Below are 15,222 nucleotides of genomic sequence, written 5' to 3' on the forward strand. Positions count from 1 at the left end.
TTTTGTACAACAGAGATGATTAGCCTTCCTTCCAAGACATTTTTGGGGTCTTACCACTTATAGCTGTTTGTCTCCAGATAGGTGTTAAGGAGAAAATTATTGGTGCTCTAATATACTAATATCAAAAAGAAAGTTTAAAAATGGACTTATCCAAATATGCAAATTACTGGCTTTCTTGCCTCCTTTAAAAATATGCCTCAGCTTGACTTTTCCCAGAATATGCTACAATTGATCACCTTAATAACTTCATATACTGCACACTGTTAGGATTGAAACATTTCCTAAACTAGATGCCACTGAATACCAGTTCTAGAAAACATAAATGGGTCTACTGCTAAGAATTAGGCTCCTTGAAGAAATTCACTTGGGAAACCAGGCATCTTATCTTCCTTTGGCATGCATCATGAGCACTGGTATCTTATCAAGGCTCAGAATTCCTGAAATAGTCTAGAACTTTGTCTCACCCATCTTTCCCAAACTTATTTTTTTTTTAATTTTATTTATTTATTTATGATAGTCACACAGAGAGAGAGAGAGACGCAGAGACACAGGCAGAGGGAGAAGCAGGCTCCATGCACCGGGAGCCCGACGTGGGATTCGATCCCGGCTCTCCAGGATCGCGCCCTGGGCCAAAGGCAGGCGCTAAACCGCTGCGCCACCCAGGGATCCTGCAAACTTATTTTTATATGAAATGTTTCCCCCCACCTCCCGGCTTCTCTATTAATATCCTGAGGAAGACCATTCCAGGAAACACCAATGGAGAATATGTTGACATAATTATGATGTAAGCACATTCAGACAAGAATAAACGCTATTAGGGCAACATTCTGTGACAGGTAAGATTTTCCTAGACTGTATCATACTAGGACCCAGAATGTTGGCAGTGATTATTGGATGGGGTTCTGTGAAACTAATAATATGTTAAAGCATTATTTAATTGTGAAACATTGAAAATGACTAAGTTTCCAGTAGTTAATGTGTGTGTGTAGTATAAGGTATATAGTATTAAAATAAAATAGACTATATATATATATATATATATATGCCCAATAGATTATGGTATACTTAAAATTCTTACTTACTGAGGTGTTTGACACCTAATCAGGTACACTGAAAATAAATTATTTCAGTTTTTGTCTAGATGCTCCCTCTGTTATCTTTTCTATACACATAGGCTCTACTAATTCCTCTTTGTGTCCCCCATAGTTAGCATTTTTGCCTTTTATCAGTCAATGGGAATGGTTACTTCATTCCATCAGGATACTACTATCAATGCTCTGAAATCTCATTTACGTTTTTAAAACCAAATGTCTGAACACATACACAGGGAGGAAGAGAGATAAATCAAGTATTATTTTATGTACTAATTGATGTGGTTTTTTGTAGCATACAATGCATGTCCAGGCATGTTTCCTTAAGATGCATGTGTGACCATATGCCCACCTCTACATATGAGGACAAAACTTCCCCTTCTGAATATTCATCCTAACCCTAAATAGAAGGAACCCATTTGCACTTGCTTGGGGATTCATGGCTTTGGAAGTTATTCCCTGTGATCTCTTTATTTGCTGCAAATCAAGTTTATGTACATAATTATTGTGTAATAATATTATTATTATTTATGCATTTTTAAGCATATTAAATATATTTTTAAATGACCTGAAATTAAATTTATGAAATTGTTCCTCCCAGTTCCCTCTAGGGGTGATAATGAATGAACATAGGGACACATTGTATATTTTTTTTACAATTGGCGAATTTTTAAAATAATTTGACAGCAAAAACACAGATTTTGCATTCTCCATCTACAACAATTGCAGGTACATATAAAGGCCTTGCTTTGATAATTGAACTCCTTCATGTAATATGCTGTACCAAAGGCCTGAGCCCAGGTGTTTGTTACCCCAAAGAGGCTTCTAGTTTTAGTTATTTATCATTGTGGTTTCTCCTCCTCCATATCTTTTGCATTTCCTGTGTTTTATGATTCCTTTTTCTTCTTTGGTCCTTGGATTTGGGCACCTTAGTCGCAGTCGCCCAGTGCTGTAGCAGTGTGAGGGGTTTAGGATGTTTACTGTTTGTAAAGAATCCTACTTTTCACTTTTGGTTCTAACTGAAAGCAGGTCTCACATATTACGTTATCCTGGGAGATGGGATATCCAGGAAACACTATTTTACAAGCTTTTTGAGAGCAGCAGCCCCAGGTTTATTACTTAATCAGTTGAGGTCCACAACTCTTGAAAACTACGTCAGCATCACGCTTTGCTCAAAGGAGATGAGCCAAAAGACTGCTAATAAATATTTATTAATCAATTTTTAAAATTTATTTGAAGAGTACAATTTATAAATTAAATATTTCATATATGATTACCTTTGTGGTTTGCTGACTTCCAGAATATCTAATACACTTCTTGAAATCTGGTAACATATTTATTATATCTGTCCCAAGAACTTTGTAGAACATTTTACAAAGGTAATGCCTGCTGTTTGAGAAAATGTAAATACAACAAACTAAATATTCAATGGAAAGCTAATGACTGAAATCATAATTTTCTTTAACTTCATTTTGAATGTATCCTAGGATTAATCTAGAAAGGAAGGAAATTGCCTGAGTTTCAGGGCCTACAGTAGTTGCACATGCATTAATTATTTCAACTACATAAAATTTGTCAGATGACTTGTATGCTGATGCTGAAAAATAAGAGAACCACTTACAGTGTTTGTCTTCATACATGGAGGTTTGTAATTACAAATACCAGGTGACACCTTCAATTTGGTCTTCCTTAAAAGAAGTTAGTGAGCCTTCCATCTATTCTTGCCTTATCCCCTGTGTAATAGATTATTTTAACTTTGGAAAATGTCCTCAGGGTCTAGATCTTACTTTATCAGGATTATGCAATTGCCTGTAACTCATGCTCCAGGCACCTCCCAGAATGTACCTCAAGTCATAAATTAAACTATATATATATATAGTTTACATATATAGATGTATATGCATACACACATACACACACATGCATACATATATATGTTAATTTGTCCAAGATGACAGAGTTATGGATCAGAGCAAGAAAATTCCATTTCATGCAGAAAATGAGGCAATGACTGTATATTAGCTTTCCCTAAACGGTCATAAAAATATTTTATATTAATCGACACAAAAGCCAGTAGTAATGTAGCCTCCTTTATTTTGACAGAGTATTAATTTGGAAAAAGAAAGAATTTGCAAGTGCTTTGATGCTATTCTGGTTGTTTTCTAAAATTCTTAGCACTGTTTTTTGCTTTTACATACTTTTCATTTGTTTCCAGTTGATTTAGCTATTGTAGAAGTGTGCAGAGAGGTTAGTGTGATTGGTACACGCAAGTAGAAACTGCATTTCAGAGGAAGGAGGTAAAGGATCAAAGGTGTTCTGGCAGAGTAGTTGAAATCGTCTTAAAGAAATGCAGAATCGTTCTAGGGACCGCCTGTATGTGAAAGATGATATTAATAAGAACCATAAAAAACAGATTTTCAAATTGCCTTTGGGTTGCTAAATAGCACAGAGAGGTGAGATGAAGGATTCAAAAGCAAACAGAAACGAAGATACCAGACAAGTCAGAGGAGGGCAGAATAGAAAGGAAAAGAAGGATTTTGCCAGAGGCAGCTGACAATGAATTGGAACAGCAGGGGGAGCTATGGTATTGCAGTTGTCAAATCCCAGTTTTATAGGAACTTTCAGATTTATGGTTCTAGCAAAGAGGACATTTTAGTGATTCTTACTTTTGTGATAAACAACCCAGCTACAGACACTGGGATAGAGCTTTAACAATCTGCATCTTCTGAAGCCAAAAGTATGATCAGCACATCATCCGCTCTGGACAGATTTGGTCTGTTTTGCATAAAGGGTTGAATGAATTTACCTTATGGCTTGTGTGTTTCCTCCTAAATTTATGGGTCTGAATTTTAGAAGAAGTCATTCTTATCTTTGGCTAATTGAGAGGAAAAGCTTTAGACACAGATAGGAGACAACGTGCAATTTGAAATAGGAAGTAGGGAACATTTTTCTAAATACCAGAGATGATTTATGTAATCCCGTATCAAAGTTAGTTTTAGGTTCATTTTTGTTTGTGGTTTGTTTGTTTTTACTGTTTCAGCTTGCAAAGATGTGAATGACAAGCGGCTGAGTGAGTGAATGTGTGGACATCAACTCTTCGATAATAACTTGCCTTCTTTCCCTCTTACCTCCCATAAACAACTAGTTTCTTAATCATTTGGGTTGCCTCTTGAAAACAATTCAGTGTTTTATTCCTATCTATACTCTTCCCTAAAATAGATGACCAGGTAAAGGCATAGTCAATTGCTCTCGTCTCCCACATCCATCATGGCTTAAAGTTCATGGACATCAAGAAATCTGTCCATCTTCTTTTAAAGCTACTAAAACATTACTAATGAGTCAGTTACCCATACATTTTGGAAAAGGTAGTAGAGGTGGGAGCTCAGAGGAACATCATATCTAAGAGGCACCTCTCAACTGAACTCTTCCCTAAAGTGAAATGTATTAATTGTAATTTGATTCTTTGTGTTACTTTCCTAGGGTTGCCATAAATTTTCACAGGCTGCCTCCTTAAAACAGAAATGTATTCTCTAACCATTCTGGAGGCAAGAAGTCTGAAGGTGTTAGGAGGGCTAAGCTCCTCAGTGCTCTAGGGAAGAATCCTTCTTTGCTTGTTTCCAATTTTGATGGTTGCTGACAATCCCTAGCATTCCTCAGTATATTAGACACATTAATTTCCTTTTTTTTAAATTTCTTTTTAAAAAAGATTTTATTTATTTATTTATTCATAGAGACACACACGGGGGTGGCGGGGGGACAGAGACACAGGCAAAGGCAGAAGCAGGCTCCACGCAGGGAGCCCGATATGGGACTCGATCCCAGGTCTCCAGGATCACACCCTGGGCTGCAGGCGACGCCAAACCGCTGCGCCACTGGGGCTGCCAGATACATTAATTTCAATCCTTGCCTTTATTTTCATATAACTCTCTTTGTTGTGTCCCTATATTCTCTCCTCCTTTTATAAAAGACACCAGTCATTTGATTTAGGGCCCACATAAATCCATCATGATATCATCTCAATTTGATCTGCAAAGGCCCTATTTTCTAAGATCCCACTGAGTTTCTTGGTGAACATGAATTTTGAAAGGACACTACTCAATCCACTACATGCACATATCGAAGTAAATAAAGATTGTTTTTACTGGTTTTTATTGGGAAAAAAAAGAAAACAAAAATTAACCAAACAATTTTCTTGAAGATGCTAAAAGTGAGAAATAGTTGAAAAAATAGACATAAATATGTTCCCAGCAAGGACTTACTTACCATTTTTAATGAAGTTAAAATAGAAATGAAAATAGTTGTTACACATATAAGCTGACAAACCTGACTGCCAAGGAGCAAATAATTTTGTTTGGGTAAATGCATTATAATTGTAACTTTTAAACTATGTATGTGTAAGATACAGAGAATAGTTGTATAGAGGCCAAAAGTTACAGATTTACATTCCAGTATTACCACACATAGGCTAATTACTTACTCTTTCTAGTGCTTTAATACCTTATTTTAAAAATAGAATAGATAATAGTATCTCTGGAATTATCAGAAAATATGTAGAGGTAAAGGTTGGGGGGTGGACACTTGATAAATGTTAACTTACTTGCCTTCTTTTACTTCTTCAAGTACTCAGGCTCTTTCTCTCCTCATAAATTAATTCATACTTGAAGCATACACAAATAACTGCTAATTTGTTATTTCATAAGATCATAACAGTACATACTTTTCAGGCATTGTCATAATAATGATTTATCCCAAAAGCTTGCACAGAAATCATGGTTAACAGATTTCTTAAGGAGATAAAAAACTTCAATACCGTTTTATTTCCTGTGTTACCATACATCCAGCTTACTGAATAGTTCATTTATTAGACAAATATTTATTAAAAAACTAAAGCTCCTAGCAGAGTAGTCTTTAAAAGCAGAGCTCTTTAAAAAGTGCGACTAGAGCAGGAAAAGCAATGCAAAGTGTGGTAAATAACATGAAGCTAGAGGATTAGGTACCAGTTAAACTACACAGAGTGCTGTAGATGAAGTTAATTCATTTTATTTGAAACCTAAGAGTAATAGGAAAACATTAAAAAATTTAAAGCAAGGGGAACCTGGGTGGCTCAGTCAGTTAAGCCTCCAACTCTGATCTCAGGGTCCTGGGATTGAGCCCTGCCTCAGGTTCTGCACTCAGTGGATCATATGCTTAGGATTCTCTCTCTCTCTCTCTCACTCTGCCTATCTCTTGCTTGTGTGCATGCTCCCTCTTTCTAAAATAAATAAATAAATTTTTTAAAAAAATATTTGAAGCAAGAAGATGAAGTGCTCAAATTTGGCAGTGAAGATTGTTCCACTGCAATTGAATTAGAATAGGACAATAATAGATTTAAGCAAACCAATTGGGGTAGGTCAAGTAAGTCCTTAAACCAGAAAGGTATGAATTTTAAGGTGGGATTTATAATATTAGATATGAGCAACTAAGTAAAGAGATTAACCAGAAAGACTCTAATATTTCTGATTTACCCAAGTGGATGGATGATACTGCCATTCAATAAGAAAAAGAAAACAAAAACAAACAAACACTGGAAGGAGACTAGGTGTTTGCAGGTTTGGGGGATGATCATGAGGTGGGTCATGTGGAAAATGAGGTGCCTTTGAGATATATCAAAGGAGATGTTACATAGGCAACTGGGTAAAGGGATCATGGGCTCCAAAGAGAGGTACAGACTATAGTTATTAACCTGAGAATTATTCATCTGATTAAGCTAGTTTTCAGATATGGGAGGAGAGAAGACAGCTCCAATGATTTAAATAAAGATATACCAATATGAGACATATTAAATAACAAACAGCTAATATATGTTTTCTTAAATGTCATTTGCCAAAAATATGACTTAAAATTCTGAGGTGATAGGAATTAGGTTAGGTTCAGTAAGTTGTTTAAGTAAATTAATAAATGGGTGAAAATTTCACTTTACACTTTTGACCTTTTTAAGTTGGACTTATTTTTTTTATTCTACACATATGTATCAAAATCCCACTCTGCCAAGCATTATGCTAGACACTGACAACACAAGCATGGATAAGACAGGTTCCAGTTAGTTCCCAGAGGCTGTAGGGAGAGATTCCACAAGTAAAAATGTCACCATAGAGTGGGAGAAGTGCTAGACTACATGTGTTAAGGAACCTATAGTTATATAGAATGTGGATATTTTGTGTGATATTTTAATGGGATTTGGCATAGAAGACCATAGAAGACTTATGGAGGAAGTAATTTTTAGGCTGACTCCTGAAGAATGAATAGAAAGAAGCCAAGCACAAGGGGGAAAGGAAGGATTCCAAGAACACAGAAGAGTATATTCAAAGGCCCAGAGTCAAGAGCATGAGGCTTTCTGGGAAGCAAAAGAACTTTAATATGACTAGAGTGGGTAGAGGGCTTCATTTCAACAAGTGAGTAGAAGTTAAATTATAAATGTTTAAATGCAGTCTTGATTTGCTTTTGTTAAATAGTTGGCAAGGCGATTCCTGCCAAATCTATAATTGGAGGGGACACATTAGATGAAAATATAAACACCTTCATAATGATAGAACATTCTTGGGAGGTTTACACATTGACATAGGGGAAAACATTTCTCTAAGTGAAGAATTTGCTTTTAATCTTTATGTAGTATCTAAATAGCACATTATATATAGAACTTGGTATATCAAAAAATCTCCTCTACCACGTGAAAATTTGCTTTTCTTCTTTTGAGCTGCAACTCCGTTAATTTGTTGATTCATACTTTTAAAATAAGCACTTATTCCTCGAAGTGAGGGCTTACAGTGATGAGAACTAGGATATAATACTACATTTTAATATAATATTAAGCATACTTCTTGTTTAAAGTTTTGCACTAATTCTATCTCAACAGCACGGTCCCGTGAACAGCAGCAGCCCGTTCGTTCATTATCTGATGTGGAGAGTGGTGACGAGAACTTAGTCTGGAAGATACCCAACTACCTGAAGTGTAAACAGTCCTTGAAAATGATTGTCCTTAAATTAATTCTTTCTTATATATTGATTAGGCATAGTTGAAACCAGATTTTCCAAACACATTATATTTTGTTTTCCTTCCAAGCAGAAATCTGAAAAATTTCCCCAATCTGAGGCTATTAGCGTTGATAATTAAATAACCCTCTTATTTATGAGAGCATTATGATAAATACTCTTTAAGGAAAAGAAATAGTTGGAAAAACAGAGATATATAGGCTAGTTTCATTGCTGACTTTCCCCTTCCCTAAAATTAAATGAATTCTTCATTCGCTATTATAAACTAAATATTTCCTTTGAGTCCAATTAGCATTGCTGAAAGAAAAAGCAAATCAAGGCTCTGTTCAGCATGCATCAATGTAATGGAAAATCAGGTCTTTTATTCTAGCTTTAATAACTGCAGCTTGATTAGAGGCAAAGAAAAAGCTATGAAGGGAGAAGGGGGGAAAGGAGAAGGACTGCCAAATTAGTTCTATAAGAATTCTCAACCTGTCTGCTCTCTGGCTCACTATTCAAATGCTAATTGAGCCTTTTGGTAAACAGAATGGGTAATCATGGAAGACAAAAACAGACACAGAAAACAAATGAAATATCATACCTTATCCAAAGCAGCATGGCATTTTTCTGATAAGCTTTGGAAGACTTAAAATTTTAAGTCCTTGGGTCTTATTTTTTTCCTGGATAGATTATAATTAATATAATAAAATAAATATTACATAATCAAATAAAAAATGACAAAGAACTGCTTTGTTTCAACAATGAAACCAGTCATGTTATAATTAGATAAGAGGATTTATATTCACAGCTATAAACATGAAAGTAGACCATGAGGCTGGATAAAGGCAAGTTTTTAATTCTTAAAAATTAATTACATGGCATTATTCTTATCAGTACACAGAATGCATTAATTATACAATTAATAAAAAGATGAAAGGGATTTTTTTTTTTTTTTGGCAATTGTAATGCACATGGGGGCATTTGGTTTTATACCCAGAATTGTCCTTCAGGCATTTGTATAATCTTCTTACTAGGCAATGTCAAGACCCTAAACCAGTTAGTAGGAATATTGAATAGAGTGGGTCTTCATGTTAGAGCTTAGACACATTTCAGAAAGGTTATGGATTTCCATGTAATTGGGATCTAAGGTGTAATAGGTTTAATTTGAGGTCCTCTTTAAAAGAACAGCAGGAAGAGGCATTGTCAGCATTATGTAATAGCCAGTAAGAAGTGGCAGCTTGCTCCTTCACAATGGGCTTCCTTAAGGATGAAAAAGTGATTATCTTACTACAACAGTTATTTCTCTGAGTGCTTCCATCACTGGCATAGCACTGAAAATGCCTTGTGTGTGCTACCACTTTATCCTTGAAGACATTTTAAAGCTATAAATAACATTCACAGAAGAAGAAATGTGGTAGTGAAAAGACAGCTGGCTATCAGGAGCAGAGCCACAGGCCAAATCCATTTTAGCAAACTCCAAGGGACTGTCCAAATTCTCTTGCTGTCTTGCAATTGTGTTTTATCAACTATTACTTGGAGTAAATGGGCTATCAGCCAGGGTCAGGAAATCTGTTTTTGTTATATACAAATTGTTGATGTAATGTACAGAAGGACAACACAGTCATATTGTGATGGTATTTGACTTGGCTGACCTGCCAGCAATATCGTATGTGAAAACAAACCTGCTACAACTTCTTCTCACCCAAAAAGAGATCATTTTAAGAGCATATTTGAACACTTGCAAATAATGCAGAAATAGTCTTTAAATAACCCCAAATGTTTACAATTTTAGAAAACTGAAGTGATATTTAGAATGCATTAACAACTACTTTGTTGTTTGAGGTAGGGGAGAAGAAAGCCCTAAAAATAGAAAATACAGTATCACTGTCATCATTGGTGTCTCGAGTGACTGGTGGTTGCCTATACCTCTCCTCATTATCTCCACCTACCCCCATTCTTGGATTCAGATAATTGTATAAAATGATAAGCAAATGCAGCTTCAACCCCCTACCATTGGACATGCTATGGTCCCCATATAATACAGAAATTCTGAAGCTGCCACTCATCTCCATTGTTAAATATCCCCTCTCTGCCTCCCCTCCACCTCTGTTTCTCTCTCTCTCCTCTCTCTGGGTCTGTCTCTGTCTCTGTCTCTGTCTCGGTCTTTCTCTCTCTCTCTCACACACACACACACACCACAAATCACAAATATTCTTTGCCTTTTCCATAGCCCATCATCTTGTTGTTTTCTGCTTTTCTGTTCCTGGGCATATCAACATTCCAAGGTTAATGATGAGGCACCTTGGAAAAGTGGTGTTTGTTCAGCTTAAGGTAAAAACAAAACCCATCTGCAATCTGAACCTGCATTCCATATTAACATCTCAGACACATTGCTGTAGGATTGTTTTGTTTTTGTTTTTGTTTTTGTTTTTGTTTTTGTTTTTTTCTCTCTCTCCCTCCCCCCCCCCTTTGGTCATCCTGTCCTAGTTGAAAAATTATATGTGAGACTGGAGCTGGCAAACACTGGAATCAGTTTGATAGTTTTGAGCTTTGAAAATCACATTTCTCCAAGCCTTATTATCAAATTGATGTGCTGCGGCATCTTGTCTTTACCAAGCCTCCCGAATTCCTGGCAAATGGAATAAAGGAACTGGGTATTTAGCCAGCGTTTGTTTATGATTCCTTTGGAGTAATAAACATGGATTTTAGCCATATTCATTTATGAGGAAGTTTTCAGTTCTAATGAGATTAACTAGCAAAAATCCCTCTCAAAACATTAAGCAATTCTTACTTAGAAGAGATTCATTTGCTCACAATAACTAACAAGGAAAATCTTTTATTTTTCCATTATTCATCTTGCAGTTAATCTAAAAGGAGATGATAATTGCCATTATGGTACACAGTAGGCTTGTACCCCTTTACCCTATCTGAAAGAAGATGAATAGCCAGTGACACAGGACCAAAAGAGTCATGCTTCTTTCTTATTGAAGCTTTAAGATCCAATGATTCGTTCACCATATTCCATTCCCCTTGCCAAGAAAATTCTGGGAGTTCATTAAGGACACAGTGACCTCCAGCGTAGATCTTGAAGTAGCCTCTATTGCCCTCATTGGTAATGAGAAAGAAATATACTTTCGGGGAGGGTTAAACCAATGAGATATGAAAATTATTTCCATAGCATAATCCAGAACATCCTTACTGATACACCATCAAAGACCAACCTTAGGAACGCTTGGGTGACTCAGCAGTTGGGCGCCTCCCTTCGGCCCAGGGAATGATCCTGGAGTCCCGGGATTGAGTCCCACATCAAGCTCCCTGCATGGAGCCTGCTTCTTCCTCTGCCTATGTCTCTGCCTCTCTCTCTCTCTCTCTCTCTCTGTCATGAATAAATAAATAAAATCTTAAAAAAAAAAGACCAGCCTTATTATCAGAATAACTCCAGATTCTTATGATCTTCTAGAATAGTTCTATGGACTGGAAAAACAACCCCTATATTCAAATGTTCATGTACGCTGGTAAAAGATCAAATTTCATTAGTACCAAGCATTGGGCTAAGAGTTTTATCTAAATTATCATATTCAATCCTCACAGCAGAGGCAATGTTAAATTAGAACTCCTTAATGTCTGACTTCTGAGTCCCATATATTAGCTGCCTGATATTTAGTTAAGAGTTAAAAAGTAATATGAACCTTTTTTAAGAACAAAGAAACATATACCATCAGTGCATAACGACCTAATATTGTCATTTATTTCTAACAGTCCTGAAGACAGTATTTTAAACTACTGCTATTTGGTAAAGTGTATGTCTAAAAGGACTATTTGGAGAGAGAAGAATCAAGGCTTCTTAGGTTTTCAGTAATAGTGTTCTGAGAAGACAAAGCAATTGTTCTCACAAATACGCTTATTTAAGATCATTATAGAAATTTGTTTCCCTTCCTTCAAAGAATATGTTTTGAGAGCTAAAAATCATCCTAACATATTTGGACACATAGAAGTAGTTACTGCTTAAGAATCAAATGGTTATTTCTTTTGAAAGTTGTGTATGCTATATTTGATAATCATGGTTTCTAATTCTCAAAATAAGCTCTCACATTGACATATCTTTTAGATTTGAATTGGCCTCACGGATTATGTATCTATATATTTAAATGTATGTGTGCTTGTGTGTGCACATGAATACACACAAAATGAAGAAGCTTATTCCCTTGTTTCAAGAAAATTTACATAGGAAAATCTAAACTTTCAAACAATCAAATTAGAAGCCAATCATCCTGGAAATTATTAAGAATATGCGTCATTGCCATAATATCAAATGTATTCAGTCAGTATAAACAATTGAAAAAAAGCTATTAACCCTCTCTCTTTTATAACTATACACACATATATGGATAGCTCAAGGGCAAAATGCTTTGAAGATTGATTTCCCAGATTCATTCTGTGTATTGGAGAAGTGCCCTTCCCAGTAACTCAGAACAAATTGAGGAAGCATTTCATCATGAGAAGATAGGTTAGTGTGCGAGAAGTTTAATATAAAGTATTTCATCCAGATTGCCGATCCAATCCAGATAAAGCTGAGTAACTTTGATTTTTGCTATTCAAACTGTGGAAAATTTCAGATTTATATAAGGTCCATTTAGACTTCCTCCATTCTTCTGAATAAAAGTTCTATGAATGTTGTTTGGCGAATCTACTGTATCAGCCTATATATTACCTATATAAATATTTCCATCTATAATTTTTTGCTAGAATGTAATTATAGGCTCTGTCCAAGTGCCAAGGAGACTAAAAAAACTCCTTGAAGGACATATAAGGCCCTTATGTTCTGCTGCCTTCCTCTTTCTCTCTAAACTCACTCAAGACCATTCTTCCACATGCAACTGACCCTCCATGCAATCCAGTCATTTTGCAGCATTCATGACATGCCATTTTCTTTTGCATATATTGTTCCTTTTACTTGAAATATCCTTCCTACTCCTTTATGCACAAGTATTTGCTACTCATCCTGTGAAGCCCAAGAGCTCCATTAATACCACTTTTTCAAGGGATATTTCTTCTACTTTTCCAGTGTGTGTTAGTAATATTATGGCATGCTGAGCTTTTCTGCTTCTATCATAATATTTTGTAATCCTTATTTTACAAATTTTCAAGCATCTTAGAAGCAATAATCTTGTTTGTTTTTTTCAATGTCTTTACTCCTAGTTTCTGCACATACAGACAATCATTTGTGGAATTAATGAATAAATGAATGAATGGTGCTATATTTGTAAGATATTTTAACTGGCAATTCATTAGCGAGGGTGAGACCTTTTGGAAAATCAATGAGGGAAAAGAATGTTCATACTACATAAGGCTAAAAGTCAATATAATAATAAAAAATAAATAAAAATTTAAAAAGTAAATATAATAAATACACATGCTTCAAACTCTTAGGTAAATTGCTTGAAATTATTCATTAAATACAGTGTTTTTATGATCTTTTTAAAAAGAATTTTGAAGGGAAAAAAATCCCTGAAAATTACGGAGACTAACATCACAAACCCCCTGTGTCAATAATCATAATTAATAACTGATCACATTCTATCATATTTGTTTTGCCTTCTTTTAAGTAAAGAATAGTCTTTAAATAAACTCAGTCTCATTGGCAAAATAAATGGGCTTAGATATGAACATTGTCACTTGCTTCTTTGTCATGTCCCATACTAAGAGGTTTTCCAACTGTTCTGGAAATCTAAAATTCAATCCCCTTGCCCAGTCTTTATCACAGTGCCACCTATATAATTTGTTGAGCCCAGGGCAAAATGAAAATATGAGATCACTGCAGAGAGAAGTCAATCTCCCCTTCTCATTAAACTGCTGCCCCAACCCAAGACTGAAAGGCATACTTCAAGGGCCTGCAATTTCCATGATGGAACACAATTGGTACCTAACTCAGTAGGAAACCCTTACCATGACTCCCATCAATGCACTGTTGTGCTACTAGCTCAGAGCAGGAGTGACTTCTACTTTATTTACAATGTCCATAAAGAGAGGGAGGAAGGGAATTATTGAGTCCATATGCCAGAGCAAGGCAGGCTTTATATCACCAATGCAGCTACATAGTGTACTCAGAATGCCCATGCTGAGGCACTTAGGTGGCTCAGTAGTTGAACATCTGCCTTTGGCTCAGGTCACGATCCCAGATCCTGGGATCAAGTCCTGCATCAGGCTCCCTGCAAGGAGCCTACTTCTCCTTCTGCCTATGTCTCTGCCTCTCTCTCTCTCTCTCATGAATAAATAAATAAAATCTTAAAAAAAAGGAAAAAAAAAACAAAGAAAGAAAGAATAGAAGGCCCATGCTTGGGGTTTAATGCTTTGCAATGGCTATTTAATTTTTCTGCTCTATAAAATCAGCCTGACTGATCTTTCGGACAGTAGCCACTCTCTTATTTGAAGTGCCCTAACAGACTTTAGATTCAATTTTCAATTCTGTTAAAATTACTGATTTAAGACCCCAAGTGTGTTGACTATTTGTGGCCAGCTGGCCACAACCCATGTCCTTTTCCACAACCATCACTTTTTCTTCCACCTAGTTGAGTTGTTGGTTTATTATATCAGTTGAGTTTATCCCTGGGAATGCATGTTTATGTTTATTGATGATAACAAATGATAAATATCTTTGAATTGCTGATTCAACTAACTTTAAGCATGCCTTTCTCTGAAGTTCATTTCATGGGAAATTATGAATTTCCTTATTTTATCTGTTACTTTTAGTTGTGTGTATATATGTCTGTTACATATTGGTCAGAGTGTCTTTTTCATCTGTGTCCCCTACAGTTTGGCTAGAGCAGAACTTCTAGAGCAGAAACTAAAATTGTAGATCTCTTTGTACCTCTAATTCCCAGAGCTCATAGTCTGTCACATATTAGATTTTTCAATAGCATTTATTGATTAAGCAAAGAAATTAGAACATGATTTGCTTAAATGTAAGAAATTATATAAATGCACAGTTTTTAGAATCAGGTTTGTAAAACAGCTAAAGTCATCACCTTAATACTATTAAACTTTAAAAATATATCTTAACAAAAGGTAGAAATTATAATAAGAAAGTATAGTTTTTGTTTCCTTAGTTTTAGAAATTACAACC

The sequence above is a fragment of the Canis lupus genome, chromosome 4 (assembly GCF_003254725.2).
Source record: "Canis lupus dingo isolate Sandy chromosome 4, ASM325472v2, whole genome shotgun sequence".
Classification (NCBI taxonomy): Eukaryota; Metazoa; Chordata; class Mammalia; order Carnivora; family Canidae; genus Canis; species Canis lupus.